We start from the raw sequence: 15922 nt of genomic DNA on the forward strand, positions 1-15922 counted from the left end.
ACCTGGCTTAGTGTTAAAGGAGTGCCCCAACACAGAGCCAGTCTGCAAAAACTGAGAAGTCATCTTTCCCACCTTTTTGGCTCCAAGTGTTTACAGCAATCTCCAGCATCATCCTTCCTCTTCCTCTACATATTTAAGCATGTGTTCACACTTTGTGTAAACATTCACTGAAGATTTTTCTCTTTGTGTATTGCTGACTGTTTAAACATAACAAGTATTATTAAAATTCAGTATTAAAAGAAGAGAAGTCTCTGCAAATCAATGGATGACCTCTGAGATAACAACAGAGACTTCTGTGACCACACACAACAGGGAATATGGTCTTGGCAAAAATAGTTTGGAAAAGTCATTAAACAGGGGCACCTGGGTGGCTCAGGTCATGATCCCAGGGTCCTGGGATTGAGTCACACATCAGGCTCCCTGCGTGGAGCCTGCTTCTCGCTCTGTCTATGTCTCTGCCTCTCTCTGGGTGTCTCTCATGAATAAAAAAATAAAATCTTTTTAAAAAGGGAAAGTCATTAAACAAACAGATGACTGAGACCCTCAATGATCAGAAAGAACAAACCCTGGGAAGGAGACGAGTTGCCTCTCCAGATTTACACCTTTACAACATTCAAAATTTCTAGTTTGCAACAGAAGATTATATGGTATACAAAGAAATGGGGAAAATATGGCCCAGCCACAGGAAAAAATAAAATCAACAGAAACTGTCCCTGAGGAAGCCCATACCAAAGACTTCATAAACAAAGACTTTACATAGCTGTCTTAAATATGCTAAGAGAACTAAAGAAAAATACAAAGAACTGAAGGAAATGAGGAGGAGAATGTGTAAACAAATAGACAATATCAAGAAAGAGAGAAATGAGTAAAGGGAACCAAAGAGAAATTCTGGAGGTCAAAAGTACAAAAGCTGAAATGAAAAATTCACTAAGTAAATTTACTAAACGAAATGAAAAATTCATCCACAGGGCCTCCAGAAAGAACAAGTGCTGTGGACACCTTGACTTTAGCCCAGTGAAATTGAGGATAAACTCCTGACCTTCAGAAATGTCAGAGAATAAATGTGTTATTTTTAGCCACAAAATTTGTGGTCACTTGTTACAGCAGCAATAGGAAACTAATACAATACCCTGGAGCCAGTTCCAAGTGTTACATTTTTCTCTGCTTCAAACGTCTAGAGTGATATCTGTTTTCCTGACTGGATATTCATAAGTAGGTATTCTATCTATATTTCTGGAATAAATGCCAATACAAAAGCTATAAAGTCTAAAGCAAGTCTGTGGACCTCCACTGTCCTAGTGTGGGTTCCTCCAGAAACTGATCCTGAGATAAGGACTTGGTTGCAGTGTTTCCTGGAAAATACTGGTGGGGGTGGGGGGGTAGTGAGACAGGGAAGGAAAATGGCCAAGGCCAGTATATGCTATCAAGTGAGTTATCACTGTGTTAAATCAAAACCTAATCCTGTTGGGAAACTCTGTGAGCCAGTGTAGAACATGAACCTCAGAGTTATTCTACCTGAGGGACATTGGAGCTGGAGAATTTATACATCAACTGCCACCATCCTTGGTTGAGAGCGATATTAACTTATTGGTACTTCTGGCTGCCATTTTGTGGGGGCAGAACAGGCTCTGATGGTCAGGGAAGGCTCTCAGATCAAGGGATGCAGATCCTGGCAGCTGGAAGTTGAGTGAGCATGTCCTTGAGTGGTTAGGGCTAGGGGTGGGAGAGGGTTATCAGTAGTCTCAGCTATACCCACAAAGTCTACTCTAGCTCATTCAGTCCCAGTTATCTTCTTTCTATTAATCAACAGACACATATTTTATGCATCACTCCTGAGCAAAGCAGCGCCTTTGAGATAATAATAATGCATACATTTTGTCCTTTAGCAGATCTGCAGGGTTTCTGAGAACAAGAAGCATGACCTACTTTTCCTTCATATTTCTCACAGTACTGAGCAACATGTTAGGCATATTATAAGCACTCGATATATATTTTTGAAATGAATTGACTGCCACAATTATGCAATATCTATTTCTTACCCTTGAAGGTAGCACTCTATTGAGTTTTCTCACTGTTTTTTCTATTCCATAAAATCTTTCTACATTTTCCTTAACTGAAGCATTTTAGTTACACGTTAATAAGTGATCACAATAACCAGGGAAATGATCCAAAGATTTTATTTTTAATGAAAGTATCTCCCTGCTACCTCCATGTTTACCTTTTGAAGTAACCAGTGTTCATACCATACTGTACTGTTAGCTTTCCACAGTTTTCTTCTATTTCCTTCCATTTTCTTCCTTCTATTTCCATTTCCTTATATCTGTTGTGTGTGTGTGTGTATGTACACACACACATTTATACATACTACATTTCTGTCTTTAAAAAACATATGATTATCCTATGTGCCTTCCTTTACCACTTGCCAATTTACTTGACAGTATGTCATAGAAACCTGTAGGTCAAACGGCACCTGGGTAGCTCAGTCGATTAAGCATCTAACTCTTGATTTCAGCTCAGGTCATGATCTGAGAGTCAAGAGATCAAGCCCCACATTGGCCTCAGTGGAGAGTGTGCTTGAGATTCTCTCTCCCATCCCTTTGCCCCTCCCCCTCAAATGAATGAATTAATGAATGAATGAATAAATAAATAAATAAATAAATAACATTTCTGAAAAGAAAAAATATGTAGATCAAAATAGATCTAGTTTTTTAATTTTAATAGTTATGGCATATTGTCCTTTGGATGTACTGCAATTTATTAATCCGTTACTCTATTACTTCATTGATGAGCATTTAATTTCTTTACAGCTTTTTACCTCTTCCAACAATGCTGCTGTAAACATTCTAATATATATATATATTCCTCAAAGTGGTGTTACTACATCACAGGGGATGTACAGTTGCAATTTTCATAGATATTGCCAGATTATCTGCTTCTTCTTACCCATATTGAAAGTTCTCATTTCCCTTAAACACTCCTTATTTTATGTGTAGTGAGATTTGCCTAGCCACTATTAATACATACTCGATTTTAATGAATAAACTGACATGGTGCTCCTAAGAGTCATTTGCATTATCAGTTGTCACTAGGATTTTCTTTTGAAGGGGCAAAAATCAAGGGGATTTCTACCTGCCCTGTGGGAGAGGAATGTAGCAGAAACTGAAACACTTCACTTGCTTTTGTCCAAGTGAAGAAAGATGATACAGGTTTGGGGAAGGAGACATTTCCCCACTTCTAAGAGGAAACAGTGTAGTTTTGTTGAGGGCAGTGGACTTAACCCAAAGACTCAGAAAAAAAATCTAAAGACCCATCAACCAACAACAAAAAATTCAATTGGCTTGAAACATCCTAGAGGACTAGCAGAAGAAATAATTGGTTGTACTTTCAGAGGTCGTTAGTGGGCAGCAAGCATCAGTGAAACAAGTGTTGTTGCAATTAAAGTAACATCTCTCCTCCCTCTGCGTTTGTACTCATTGGCTAGCAAGTTGTGGGGAAACTTATATTACATGATGGGACTTGAATTCTCAAATTGGCCTCAAAATTCAGATCACTTTTAATAGACCCACTTCCTGAAATAGCAAAGTATTTTTCTCTGTTGATCTTTCTCTACTGTGAAAATATTTTGGAGTTGAGAAATACAGTGACAAGATGATTAAACATCTTATAAATATAGTTGTGAACTTTTAAATTGAAGATTATGCTTAATATTGTTTGCAAATGAGCCTCCAAGATCATAAGCAAAACTTTCCTGTTTTCTGGGAAATTCCCACTTGAAAGCTAAAATGAGAGCCTTTTCTAAAAAGAAATTTTCAACAAAGAAACAGTGTTAATGGACATACCTAAGGACAATGTGGTGGAGTACAGAGGCATATGTATTTTATGTTCCAACCGAGCTTTGCCAATTTTCCTGCTTTGCTGAAAAGTTCATTTTCAAAACATCAGTGCTCCATTATTTGACAGCTTGCTGCTTCTGAAACTCTAAATTTCTGGTGTGCAGCTAATGTATATACATTTAGCAGGCACAAGATCTGAATTCATATGCATGCAACTCTTGAATTACATGGTGCTGTCAAGTATTGACTTTTATGGTTGATAGCTTTAATATTACTATTTGTGTCTCTATAAATTATTTTTGCAGAAGCCAAAAAAAGAGAGGAAAATCCAAGTCTTATTAATAGACATACTAAGCATAACACTCAAGACATAATTGATATGAATATCAATAGCATGATTTTAATAACATCAAACATTTTAGTGTCATAGGGAAACATCTTCTAAATGCAGAATGTGAGTGGTGCAGTGAATCAGGGGCAGGATCTTAGGAGGAAATGCCTGACTTGAATTTATGAACAGAAGAGAAGAATCTGAAAACTATTAGAGACAGCAACAGAAATGGTACCAAAGATTCACATTTAACATAACCTTGAATTGCACAACCCCAAACAATAAATTGGCCACATTGTGTTCACCAAGATTCCTAGGAATATGCAGACAACATAACATTGTTATTCTTAAATGTTTCATGGATAGAATTGTGTGGGTGGTGTGTCGGGCGGGGGATGGGGGGGAGGCGGGAAAGAGAGTGATTGATTGAAAAGAGACAGTCCTTCAGAGAATTTCCTGCTGAAAGGAATTTCATATTTGGGGGTGTTTGTTTAGCTTCTCTGCAGTCTTGAGTCAAGGTTCTCCAGAGTGGTGGGTGTTGGAAGAGATGGAGTTTTTGACAGAGTTTGTAGGAGGAGCCAATGTAATGCAGGTATGACCGTGTGTGGAAGATCCCATCATAGAGTACCTAGCTAATCATGTTTGAGAGAAGCTCATGCAAAGTAAGGAGCCCCACAGAGTGTTCAACCTCTCCATCATTGGACTCATGGGAAAAGGGACCATTGAATAAGCCAAGGCCAAAGGTGAGGTAGGGAAAATCGATCCTTAATTCTTCCCATTCAATCCTTTCTCTCCCTAACGTCTAGCTCTCTGACCTCAGCCTACTCTCCAATTACTTAGAACTTCTCAGTTAGTTGTTTCTTACCTGGATGTATCCTTCTTGGGCAGTACTGAGGTGGATTGGATGATATCACTCCCAGCCTTTGTTTCCTTTTGCTTAATAAATCCTTACCCTTCCTGAAGTTTATTCCCTCAGAGCTTTACTCTGCAAATAAAGCGATCTGATTATTGGCTCAATATGATGTCTCTTATCCAATATACTTGTGTCCTAACAGAATCTCTCAGAGCCTCAAGCAAAGGATAGGTTTAAAATGTGGTCTTTTTAGTTAAGCAATATGATAGGGGAGCTATCATAGAGGTGGAAGATTCCTTGGTTTTCCTTATACCACACCAATGTAACTAGCTGCCTTTGCTTGACTGTAAGAGTATTTCTAAGAAAATGCCATGCTTTTCCTGTGGTCTTCAGCACCCCGGCTGTCCCTCCTGCTATAATCAGAGAAGCCCCCATGTATAGCATTTACTGACAGGGAGAGACTTCCATGTCTGCACCCTGGTGGGTCTGGGCCCACAGAGGGCCTGCTATCTCAAGGTTTCCCAGAAGACCCAATAACTCAGCCCAGAAGTGCAGGTAAGTTAACTTTCTGTAGACTAATAAGGGACTAGAGATCAGAAGAAGCAATTGCTTTCCCTTTCTCCTTCAACAGACTGTTCTGAGACATAGTGGTTCCAAACAGCCTGTCTGGACGCTTTCTATATGAACAGGTTGTGTTTTGCTATGAGGCTGTGGCCAGCCCCTAATGCACCACCTTGTATTTGCTTTCTTTCTTTCCCTGTCTCACTTTTTTTTTTCTCCTTGCTTCTGTGAGATTACACTCCACAATAAAGGGTTAAGGTGCAAGCTTCTACCATTGATTCTTATTTCTAGGGAACTCGGGCCGAAACACATAGTAAAAATTGATTATACATGATGATCAAAGGAGCACTGGAGTACATCTATATGCTCTTAACTATAAGCTAAATTTGGTCTTGTTAAAGTCACCCAAAGGTTGTGTGATACAGGTTGTCGAGTGCAATGTGATGTGGCAGGGCGTGAAGGAGCTGAATGTGGCTGGCATGTCTGAAACCTAGCTTCCAAAGGGCAGTGGCCCAAAGGCATAAGAAAGTTCATAGAAATGGAATGTATTCAAAGGGCCCTGCTGCAGTGATATATGTCACTTGTGCCTCACCCACAGTGTGGAAAAGGAATAGAGACAAGATTGTGAGCAAATCCTGAGGGTAGCTCTCCATTCCAGACATGGCACATGTGGACATCTTGGCTTGTTGGCTTAGCCAATGCTCTCAGAGCCAGATCCAGCTGGAAGTCTCTAGAGAATCCTGGGGAGCAACATGTTGCTGAAGTTCTCCCCTGGGTCTGTGTGTTCTCAAGGCCAAGTAAAGCTTATAGGTGTATATGCTTGTTCATTGCTCTGCAAAACAAAAAATCCACCTTTACGTGGGGTTCTTAAAATACTTCCCACTTTACAACCAGTTTCTACTTATATTTCTTAGCTAGCCAAAGATTTGGAATTACCATATATGTAACAAGATAAGTGTCTCCACAGGTCCATGTGTGAGACTAGAGGCTGAGACTGGACAAGTGTCCTCTAAATGAAATTAAGGGGAAATGTAATAATGGCTTTAATAAGGTCACATTGAAAAGGAATGACAGGATAAATTGGACCATTTGAGAACTTTGCCAAGTATAAGAATTAAGGTTACATTACTAAAAATCCATCTAGATAATCTTGGACTCTGAAAAAATTAATGGGAAATGGATCTAATTATTTGAGCTGAGATGCAGAAAATGTAGTTGATATACATATTTAAGGGCACGTCATTTTTGCCCAAGATATCTGGACTAAAGTGCTGACAAAGATCAATTTAATATTGAATGACATTACTTCAGGAGACCTAGAATCCTTTTTAAAAAGATAGTTAGGGGTAAGAATCTGCTTAAATAAACAAATTGTGAGATAATATTTCATTTGGATTTGGGTCACTGGATAGAATACATTTGATTTTCAGATATAAATAAAATTGTGAGACCCAAAAAGACTGGACAAAAATAGACCAAGTGCTCTTTAACCTAAAATCAAGGAACAATAATGAAAAGCAATATGTGAATAGGAGTAACAATATATTTGATTTGCTATCTTTAAAAGTAGTGCAGCACATTTTAGGAATTTAAAGTTCTCAGGTACCTTTTGGTGAATTTGCTTGATATTATCTGGACAATATTAAAATATGAGGATGGTTAGATTGGAAAAAATAATTATATAAAAATCCAGTCATTAAATTTTCAGGAATTAGGGACACCTGGTTGGCTCAGTGGTTGAGCGTCTGCCTTTGGCTCAGGGTGTGGTCCCGGTCCTGGGATCAAGTCCCAAATCGGGCTCCCTGTAAGGAGCCTGCTTCTCCCTTTGTCTATATCTCTGCTTCTCTCTGTGTCTCTCAGGAATAAATAAATAAAATCTTTAAAATAAAATACAGTTTCGGGAATTAAAAATCATGCCAAGCACTCAATTTAAGGTTTTTCTATATATGATCTTGTTGACTGCTCAGAAGAACTAGGAGAGGCAGTTCAAGATGGTGGCGTAGGAAGATCCTGAACTCACCTCCTCCCACAGACACACCAAATCTACAGCTACATATGTGGCAATTCCCTCTGCAAACCAGCTGAATAGCTCCACCAGAACAAAGGATAAAAGGGCCCATCAAGACAGGTAGAAGAGGAAGAGACACAGCCACATACACATACACACACACATGCACACAAGCCCTCTGCTTGTGTAGTGACCCACAATCAGGAGGGACCACTCAAATATGGAGTTTCTCCCTGAAGAGCAAGTGGTTTATGCCCCACAGCAGGCACCCAGACCCTTGGGACCTATACCACGGAGATGAGTCCCCAAAATGTTTGGCTTTGAAAACTCACAAAGCTGATGTCCAGGAGGGCCAAAGGACTATGGAAAACTGAGATTCCACTGTTGGACTCAGATCGCAGACTCACCCACCCCAGAACCAAGAGCAGGAGCAGCAGTTTGAAAAGCCTCTAAAGGATATGTGAAGGTGATTCATTTGCTAATCTTAACATGTCTGCCTGAATGACAGGGATTTCTTGGGGCTCTCTCTGAGGAAGGATGCATTGGCAATCGCCATTCTTGTGCTCTTATGAGACAATCCCTTGAGTACCTAGTCCTGGAGTTTCTGGGCCCCATGGGACTGAAACATTGGCTGTGATCATGATTCCCTGGGTCCTGGGATCAAGTTCCTCATCGGGCTTCCCACAGAGAGCCTGCTTCTTCCTCTGCCTATGTCTCTGCTTCTCTCTCTGTCTCTCATGAATAAAAATGAGAGAGAGATGGTTTAGGGAAGGGTACCACCCCCAGCAAATGGCACAGACAGCATCCTAAAATGCACTCACATTTCCCTGTGAAAAAAGCCTATTTGTTTGTCCTGGATCTTCAGGTTCACCACACATTTATAAACTATAAAGTTGCCCTCAGAGAACATAGGCTAGGGGGCATCATCTTTGCAATTTCCTTTGGCTTCACTATAGCTCACTGGTACCTTCTGAATAGGAGCTTACACACACATCTAGAGCCCCGATTTTTGCAACTCTCGCCCAGTGGACATTTCCAGATCACCTGGGCTGGAGGCCAGCAGTATTTAGGACTGTAGTCCCACAGCATTGTATATACTTGCATCCTTTAAAAGCTGCTGCCTAAGAGTCTGTTTTCCAATCAACCTGAAACTAGGTGCTCACCGAGATCTCTCCCTTTGGAACACTGACAGGTCTTGGCACATCCTCAACAACTAGGACCTCTCAAGAATAAATTAGACTGCTTACACAATCAGGAAGAGAAATTAGGGAAACAATACCATTTACAAATGTATCAAAAAGGATAAGATACCTAGGAATAAATTTAACCAAGAAGGTAAAAAGACTTGTACTCTGAAAACTATATGACATTGATGAAAGAAATGGAAGATACAAATAAATGGAAAATTATTCTATTCTCATGAGTTGAAAGAATTATACTGTTAAAATGTCCATATTACCTAAAGCAGTCTACAGATCCAATGCGATCCATATCAAAATTCCAATAGCATTTTTCACAGAACTAGAACAAACAATCTTAAATTTGTACAGAACCGCAAAAGATCTTGAATAGCCAAAGCGATCTTGAGAAAGAACAAAGCTGGAGGCATCACAAATCCAGACTTCAAGTTGTATTACATAGCAGTAGTCATCAAAACCGTATGGTATTTGCATAAAAAGAGACGCACAGCTCAGTGGAACAGAATAGAGAGTCCAGAAATAAACCCACACCTATACAGCCAATTAATTTATGACAAAGGAGGCAAGAATGTACAATGGGAAAAGGACAGTCTCTTCAATAAATGGTGCTCAGGAAACTGACTGCGTGTACCCTCTGGTGCTAGCAAGGTAGACGAAGAGCAAAAAACGGTGCCAGCCAGTGCCTCCATTCCTGCAGTGTTCCAAGAGGTCCCTGCCACTCCAGCAGACACTTCAAGATTAACAAATGAATCTCCTTTATACATGCAGTTTAGGTGCTTTTCAAATTGCTGCTTTTGTGCTGGGTCCTGGGGCTAGAGAATCTACACGGGAACCCGTCAAGAGTGGGATATCCGTTCTCTACAGCCCTTGGAGTCTCCCGGACATAAGCCCTGTTGGTTTTCAAAGCCAGACTTTTTGCGGACTCGTCTCTCCAGTGCAATTCCCAAGGGTTGGGATGTCCAATGTAGGGCACGAACCTCCCGTTCCGTATTTGTGAGATCCCTCCCAGTTGTGGGTTGCTGTGCTGGAGGTGGGTTTTCTGGTGAGACTGGGTCTGCTTCTCCTAGCTCTCTTGGTATGGCCCCTTTTATCTTTTGTTGTGGAGGAGCTGTTCAGCTTTTTTTAAGGTATTTTTCAGAGGGAGTTTTTCCCATATGTAGCTGTCAATTTGATGTGTCTGTGAGAGGAGGTGAATTCAGGGTCTTCCCACTCCACCCCTTGAACCGTGCTCCATTGGTGTGGGTCTCTTTCGATTAGTTTTATTTGATACTCCTTGGGCTTCTTGGATATGGATGTCTGTTTTGTTTTGTCTGCTCCCTCTGCACTGAGCCCTGGGGGGAGAGCCACTGTAAGTCCTCTAGAGTCCATTAAGAACTTTTTCATTGTTTTCTATAGTCTTGTGAGTCTTGTGTACACAAACTCCATCAGCTTTCAGAGATAGGTGTCTTGGCGGCACATCCCTTAGGTGAGATTCTTAGAAGTTGGAGATCTAGATCTAGATCTCCCTTTGTTTCTCAGGGAGAAAGTGGGAGTTGGGAGTTCCTTTCCAATTGTATGGCACTGTGCCAAGGATAGGGTTTATGGTAAGAGTGTACCTTAGCCTTTCCCATCCATTTCATTGTGAGTTTTCTCTCATTTGCCTGATGTATAGTATTCACTCAGCTAGTTGTTGGATTTCTTTCACAGGCAATTGCTCCAGATATAGCTGTACACTGGGTATGTCACTGGGAAGAAGGGGGCTCAGGAGGTTCCCCTGTCACTATGTTGGACTGGAACCTTCAGCATTCATTCGTTTTTTTTTTTTATGTGATTGCCTGTTATAGCACATGGAATAAATTTGTCTATGTTTGGTCATGCTTTCCATTTAGACTAGTCAAGATACAATTTAGTATGGCAAAGGAGTGTAAAGCTTGTCTCCATGTGTGTAAACCCACAGATTTTGGACAAAACAACAGAAGATGGTGAACTCTGAAAATGGCTGGATAAACTAAGTTTTTTTTTTTTTTAATAAACTAAGTTTTTAATGGCAACATCTAGGGAACTATGGCTGGTTTCCTTTCGCTCCTTCTCAGAAAGCATGTACTCTAGCCAAATTTAGGATGCACCATAGGACACCAGGAAACATGTCACAAAAATTTACACATTAAAAAGCAAGCTCTCAAAAGCGTGAGATTTCTTAATGGTTAGCAGTCTTGGATTCTGTGCTTGACAAAATTTAGAATATATTAAATTCAGTGGATTATTGTCTGAATGTAAAGTTTGTCCATTTTTTAAAAGAAAATAATGAGATTCGGTTCCTTGTGACCTCTGGGGTCACCTCAAAAATTCACTGTCATGGGTTTGGAATTAAACCGAGTTTGAATTCTTGCTCTGCCACTTGCAAGCTGAGACCTGAGGGAGGTTCCTTGGCCTCTGTTTCTTATTTTTCTCATCTTATTATAAGAATTAAAAAGATAGAAATGCATTCATTATATAGGTTATTAGCATTATTAATAAGCCAAACTTCCAAATTCAGTGCAGCAAACTTGATTTTATAAGCAAATAAAGTTTAACATATATTTTAGATTCTTGGGTCAGCATATCGATGTGTGGAGTAAAGGACCTCTAAGCAATAATATGCAAGTGTATATTTTTTCCTTTTCTTTTTTTCCTCAAGTCTCCTTATCACCCACCCTTCATCTGCCATGAAAGAGAGAGAGACAAAAAGGTAGGCAGGCAGGCAGGCAGGCAGGCAGGCAGGCAGCGAGGGAAGCAAAGAATGAAACAAAGAAATATGTTTCTCTCTGTCTTCATAATTTTTGGAAATCTGACTCCTTCAGCTGTTGCTATTTAAAACACATGTATAATTCCACATAAATTCAAGAAGGACAGTACATTGAAAATTTCCTCTCTGGGAAAAATGACACCAGCAACCCATACCGCTTGTGGGGGCCTCAGGCCTCACTGGGAGCCACTCGAGAAACCTGCCCCAGGAGAACGCATCAGATGGAGCAGCCTGCCCCTTCTCAGCAGTGAATCTCCAGGGGCCCACATTAGCATGATTCCAGCAGGAGCTACAGTCCGCTGGTTGCCAGGAGAAGTGCAGACAGAGGCTGCCATCATTTCTGCCGCTCTTATTTGGTCTCCCAGTGACAGAGCTTTCTGATGGAGGTCGAATTTGTCATGCCGTCTACACTACACAGGAGAAGGACCTTGAGTTAGCCTCTGCCCTCTGTCTCCTGCTTTTCATAGTCTGGGTGCTGAAATAGTGTCAGAGAAAGATATGGTTAGATACTTTGGGTCCTACCAAGATCCTGTCATCTTTACATTTCATGACAACTGTTAAACAGTATGAGCTTGAATAGTGGAAAAATAATAATGTAGAGAATTCTATAAATAACTCAAATATTAATAAGCATGTCCCTAATACTTTCGGCAGGAAATTATCTTAATCTTCCACTATTAGGGAGATGGCATGAAAAATTATTTAATCACCAGATACACAATGTTTAGCACTAAAATCAATCCCGGGGTAAAATAATAACCAAATATTCTATTGTGATTTTAGAGCCATTATCCAAACTGGTTGCTGAAAAAAGAAACTAAACATAATAAGACCTGTGGAACCATTAATAATATTTTGGTCTTCACTAAAAGTTAGCTATAAGAATTCTCATCCCAAATTACAAGCATAATTCAAAAATCACAGAAGATTCAAAACAAAACACAAAATGACAGTCATGAAATCCATCGACTGCTCTAATAGCAACTTACATTTCTATGGTGGCTTACACTTTGAAATACGATTTCACAGATGTTTTCTTAATATAATAATCCTTTGAAGTAGGTGGATATGCACCATTATTCCTCTTTTTCATATGAATGTACTGAAACTCGAAAAGATTATGTAACATGGCAATGTCGGGCCCTTAATTCAGCTTTCCTTTCTTCAAAGTAAGTTTTCTCTCCTTCTATCTTTTGACAAGCTCTAGATGTGAATACTCAGTATACGGGTGGCCTCTGGAAACCATCCCAAGGTGCCTGAAGAGCTCCAGTACTCACCTGTACATTTTGGGGAGATTCTTTAAGACCGCTTTGTTGAGATATAATTACATACCACAAATTCACCCTTTTGAACATTTTTTTAAAATTAAATTATGGTTGACACACAATGTTACATTAGTTGCAGGTGTGCAATATAGTAATTCAACGAGTCTATATGTTCTCCTCTGCTCATCCCAAGAGTGGCTACCATCTGTCACCATACGGCGCTATTATAATATCATTGGCTAAATTCCCTATGCTGGACATTTCATCCCTGTGATTTATTCACCTATACACTGTGTGTGTGTGTGTGTGTGTGAGAGAGAGAGAGAGAGAGAGAGAGAGAGACAGAGAGAGACAGAGACAGAGACAGAGACAGAGAGAGAGATCCTGGTGCTAATGTTGTGCTACTTTGTGTCATTGGTGGTCCCGAATGAACCACATCTCTTCGGTGCTCATGCCTCTGTGTGTTCTCACACGTTGTAGCTGGGCTCGACCTGTGTTTGCTTTAGTCCGAGGAATATGTGGGATTGCCGTTGGCCAGTTCTGGGCCTATGCCTTAAGAGGGCCCAGCATCTTCGGTCTCGTGCTGCCAGGAGCCTGGGCTCTCATGAGAGAAGTCTGACTATTCTGCAGGAGAGATCATGTGGAGAGGCCACGTGGAAACAGAGAGAAGCCCAGCCATCTCGGGATCCTGGCTGAGCCTGGCCCCAAGCCAATCTGCCTGCTGAATTCAGCCACACTAATGACCACTAGGAGAAGCAACAGAAGAACCCTCCGTGGGGGCCCAGCCCAGGCCACAGAGCTGTGAGAACATAAAATAAATGTTGTTTTAAACTACGAAGTTCTGTGGTGGTTTGCTACCCAGCAATAGATAACTGAAATAAATGTCAGGGCGATGGGTTTCAGGCTTCATTACTCTTTCCAAGTACACAGTTATCGAATGAATGAGTATTCCCCAATCCTATATCTCAAAGTCCTGATGACAGTTCTATGAATTCTGCATTGGATATTTTTCATCATCAGGGAAAAATAAAAGCCTGCCATGAAAGTCCAAAAATTTCATGAAATTGACTTTTTTCTTTTCTTTTCTTTTCTTCTTTTTTCTTTTCTTTTCTTTTAGCCATAATGCAGCTAATTGTTTGAACCAAAGACCCAGGCACAACGTGGCTGCCTAGATATGAAATGACACTCCATAAACTTGCAATTTCATTTCTCATCCATGAATGCATTTCCATCCTAGGAGGACCACCGCCTGCGGGCGCTTTCAATTCTGGGAATGTCATCTGGGAAAATACAGCATCAGCTTGGCCATGAAACCCCAGGTTTGCAAATTAGCAAATTTTCAGCACTCTGTTCATTAGTGAATTCAATGAGACTTTTAAAGGACTGAAAGAAATTGCCAAAATGTGAGGAGATGGAAATGATGAAATGATGAATGAAATGAAGGTGATGGGGGACCAGGGGCAAGGCCCAGCACACTGAGCATCCTGCCATGCTCCCCTAAACAGACTAAAATCAATCACATTTATCACACCAATTACTCTGCCTCTGGGTCATTTGTGACTTCTGAGTACTTGTAACATGCTCTCTCAGGTCATGTCTTGGTCGAATTTCCTTTCTCTTCTGATTAAAACCACATAAGATGTTGAGAGGCTCCCCTCAACTGTGATTTTAAAGAAAGTTACTCTAAGAGGGTTATTTACTGTATATTTATGCCCTAATGCAAAAACCAGTCATGGATTTACATAATAAAAGTACCTGATTTGGGGGAGCCATGGGTGGCTCAGTGGTTGAGCTTCTGCCTTTGGCTCAGGTCTGATTCTGGGGTCCTAGGACAGAGTCCCACATGGGGCTCCCTGTGAGGAGCCTGCTTCTCCCTCTGCCTATGTCTCTGTCTCTCTTTCTCTGTGTCTCTCATGAAGAAATAAATAAAATCTTAAAAAAAAAGGTACTTGATTGAGGTCAGGAGGAGGGTAAAGGCCTGAACTGATAGATCATAAAATCTCATTCTTGCAGCTCTTTCATCTCCTTCTCCAATGACTTGTACTAAGTCTTTTTAGGGCAGCTGATGTTGGCTAAGAAATTCTCAGGGGGGATGTGAAGAAAAGCCTAACATACAGCCCCTGCCTTCAAGGAGCTTAGCATTTAGTTTGGGAAGGTTTTCACCATTCTGAGTCAGCCTCAGAGGAGCTAATGCTGAAATCAAGCTCTCTTTCATTTAGAAAAATGGTTTCCTCTCACTTTTTTGGGCCAAACGGCAGCAAGGTTTAGTCACCAGAAATGCCTACCATCTTGAAAGACATCCTCCCTGTAGCAACTTATATTAAACAGTCTTTCGGTTGGAAATCAAAATGACATTTCTGATATTTTTCCTAATAAAATAATTCCTAAAAGGGGAATAGAGCATGAACTATTATTCCCATTCTTTGGATGAATAAACTGAGAGAGGTCCACACACTGGATTAATATGCTCATAGATAATAAGATGTTGACGTTGAGCAAAATTCCCCAGAAATGTAGATCTTATCACATCTAGTTACCCTAACTGGGAATCAGAGGGGGCCATTACAAAGAAGCAGTGGGTGATTTATACACACAGGAAGATGGGCATCATCCTGAAGTGTACTGAATCAGGTAACTGCTGTCCTAAGCTCAGAGGTCATGAGGTTGCTGGGAGGCCATTAGGAAGGAGGCAGTCCCCTACTCTACAGCCCATTTTTAAGTGAGTGCCAAAAAGTACACAGAAACTTCCAACTCAAAGCAGAAAAGGAATGATGGGCTTAACATGGTAGGAGGCTCCTTTTCTTTTCCAGTGTTGAAATAATACATTTACTGGTGTGTAAGACAGTATTAGATTTACCAAGTCTGGAATGTTCTCTCTATGGTATAGTCACCCACGCACATACACATATTCATACATTCACATGCACATATATGTTATCACCTAATCTAATGTATTTAGTGGGCACGTAACCTGGGAAGAACACTGGGCCATTTCTTTTCATCTGCACTATACGAACTTGCTGAGTTCTATTCAGCACCATATCAAATAGAACTAGAACATACTACACAACTCTGGGGACTCTCAACTGCCCTCATGCTTGAGTTATA

This window comes from Vulpes vulpes, chromosome X (assembly GCF_048418805.1).
Source record: "Vulpes vulpes isolate BD-2025 chromosome X, VulVul3, whole genome shotgun sequence".
NCBI lineage: Eukaryota > Metazoa > Chordata > Mammalia > Carnivora > Canidae > Vulpes > Vulpes vulpes.